General features: G+C 37.1%; 1 non-coding gene across 1 annotated transcript; it reads right to left on the reverse strand.

The window, feature by feature from the left end:
* Positions 1–2,501: 2,501 nt before the first annotated feature.
* Positions 2,502–2,606, reverse strand: LOC138146155 (U6 spliceosomal RNA). Its single transcript, XR_011164407.1, has one exon. It is a non-coding gene; the product is annotated as a U6 spliceosomal RNA (small nuclear RNA).
* Between the last annotated feature and the right edge of the window lie 579 nt (positions 2,607–3,185).

Raw genomic sequence — 3,185 nt, forward strand, 5'->3', positions numbered from 1 at the left:
GATGCTTCAGGAAGGCCCTCAAAATATATTTTTTTTCTTCTATGTTTAAATCTTCTGGCCTTACTATTCATTTCATACGCCTCAATAAGCATTCTCTAGAAAAAAATGTTCTTAACCTTGGGTCCATGGATAGATTTTAGTGGGTCCCAGAACTTGGAAGTGGAAAAAAAATCACATTCACATTTTTATTTTTATTCATCTTTATTCTGAGAAGGGAAGGCTTTAGGAGGAAAAAGAGACTTTACTGCCAAATGAGTTCATGACACATAAAAAATTGTAAGAACTCTTGCCTTAGGGATATTTTTTAAATTTTAATTCAAATGCTTAACTAGTGCTTTTAAAATATATATATATATATATATATATATATATATATTTTTTTTTTTAAGCAATCAGGGTTAAGTAACTTGCTCAACGTTACACGGCCAGTTATTTCTGGGTGTGGTGCTAAGTATCTGAGCCTGGATTCGATCCCCAGGTCAGCCTGACACTGGAGCCAGTGCTCTTACATGCTGTGCTACCTGGTCACCCCTAGAGCTTTTTTTATTTTTATTTTTTGGTCTTTATTAATTTGTTTGGTTTTTTTTAGTTTACAAGATTCAGTTCCACAATTCCTTGTGTTTCAAATTTTCTCCCCCTCCTTCCCTTCCCCCCCCACCATGGCAGCATACAATCAAGTATAGGATCTGCAAATACTTTCACATTAGACATTGGTTTAACTAGTGTTTTGAGATAGTTGAAGCAGGAGGCTCAGTTACTCTCTTCTCCTGTTTCTGGTACAGAATGATTTGCTAGCCTGCTGGCTGACAGGCAGGATTGTCTTTTCTTTGCTGACAGGTGGCATTTTCCTCCATGGCTGTTGAGTCTACCTCTATCCTAGCCCCTCAGCTGTCAGGCAGAGTCTCTATCTACCAAGAAGAGAGGATTGTCTCACATCTGATTGGATGGAAGGAGGAGGGCAGCAGTCAACATTGATTTTTGGTTCAAAAAGAAGAGCTGCTACAGGATTATTGTAATCCACAAAGGTGAAACAAGATGAGATACTATCACAGGTGAGGACTAGTAAATCTGCCTGTATGAACTCCTTCCCTACACATACTCAGTAATCCAAAATTTCCACTTGCCATCTCTGCATATTCAGTTACATTCATTGAACATTAGCTATGTTGTTATGCATAAGAGAGTTTTGCTAGTGCTATGGATATAAAGAAAAAGAATAATCCCTTCCCTTGAGGAATTTACATTCTACTGGGACTAGAGATGGAGTAGAATACATGTATACAAAGAAGTGTGATTCAAAGCAAGGAGTGGTGGTAACAAGGTAAGATATAAAGCAGAGGAGTGTGGATAGATAAAGGAGAGTTAAGACAAAGTACCTCATTGAAGTTTGAGGAAAGAACTATTATTTTGGTCAGGGGTGGGGTGATGGAGGGATAAGAGTTATTCCTGGGCCTTTAGGGAAATTAAGGATTTTGAAAGGCAGGGATAAGAAGAGAATGCATTCTAGAGATGTACATGATAGAGACCAAAAATTACCTTTGTATATTGTCCATGGCACCTAGCACAGTGACTTCCAGGCAGAAGTGCTCAGTATATCATAGAATCAAAAAATGTCAGAGCCAGCAGGGAAACTGGAAATTATCCAGGTGAGTTCCCTCAGTTTACAGATGAGAAAATGGAGTGTGAATTGTCCAAGGTCACACAGATATTTTCTTACAGAAATGGAACTAGAACCCAGGTCATATGACTGCTTTTACCAAGACTCCACATGAACAATTCCAAGTTCCTGTATTTATTGATTGATTGACTGATTATTTTCCTAGCCACAGAGTCATGGGCAAGCATCCAAACCATCTGCTTACTCGATGATATTAAACTTTTGGTGTGTAAATTTTCATGGAGAAAATAACAATAATACCTTGCATTTAAGGTGTATCTTAAATATTTTTAAAGCACAAAAATGTTTATTTATCATCTCATTTTGTCCTCACCATACCTCTTAAATTTAATAGCAAGGAAACTGACTCTATTTTATAGGTAAAAACAAACAAATACAGACATGCAAAAGTTAAGTAGACTTGGTAAGGTCATAGAGCATGGTAACCACAGACGCAGAGAACCCATGTATCCTGACTGCTCCTTCAGTGAACTGTTCAGTTGCCCAACTGCCAGATATGGTTTCTGTCTACCACAAACACTGATGGTCAATAAGGAACACTGGTACTCTTATAGCACAATCCTGATAAACAAGCCTGACTTCATTCATTTCTTTCCTTCGAAAAAAAGCTCTTTGTTTTATAAAAGACAGTTATTCCTAGATACAGAAACCTCACCCCAACCTGAACCCCAGGATAGAACTCTCCTTTGTATTAAAAACAACCAAGCAAAAACAACTGGTATAGTGACTGCTTCCAACATTCTGCCCCCATAATCCTTCACCTCTCTACTGAAAGAAGTTAAATTTCATTGTTTGTTCCCCAGGACCCAGACTGATTCTTTCAAAAAATATGATATGTGTCACGAATGCACATGTCATCCTTGATCAAGTGCCAAGCTAATCTTTATTATATTGTTCTAATTTTAATGTACATGCTGTTGCTGTGAATGACAGTTCTCTCCTTCTAGAAAGCACTGAATAGAAACAAGTTTCACCCCAAAAAGGAAAGAACTGTGAATTATGGATATTGTCTCTCTGAGTGGATGGTAAGAAGACCACAATGGCATTTACTGCTTAACTGGTACTGCTCTTGGTCCAAAAACAACACAATTAGTTTCCTGTAAACTCCAGCATCCATAGCTATAAATCCTGCTTACGAATGCTCAAAACATAATGGACCATATAAAATTTCATTGCGTTTCAACCTTTTGAAAAAAGAAAAGAAACCAAAGCACTTTTTAATATAGTGGAGACTTCCAAACTGCCTGATCTGCATAAGGTAAATTTATTTAGTGAACACACTTATTTCTCTGTCAGAAAAGCAATTATTTCTTTATTCTGACAGGAATCATTATTCATGCAGAAAGAATTGATTGGGCTTTAACTGTCCACAGGCTGTGACTATAAAGCAAACTATGATCAAGTCTTTACCATAGGCAGAAATGAGGACATAAAACTCTAAAATACATTTCAATAGGGTTACAGTTTAGAAGTTCATGTCCCATCAATTCTGTAAGTCCTTTGAAGT

The sequence above is a fragment of the Petaurus breviceps genome, unplaced genomic scaffold (assembly GCF_028583685.1).
Source record: "Petaurus breviceps papuanus isolate PSGF00001 unplaced genomic scaffold, PetGlider_PUasm1.0 90752, whole genome shotgun sequence".
Lineage (NCBI taxonomy): Eukaryota > Metazoa > Chordata > Mammalia > Diprotodontia > Petauridae > Petaurus > Petaurus breviceps.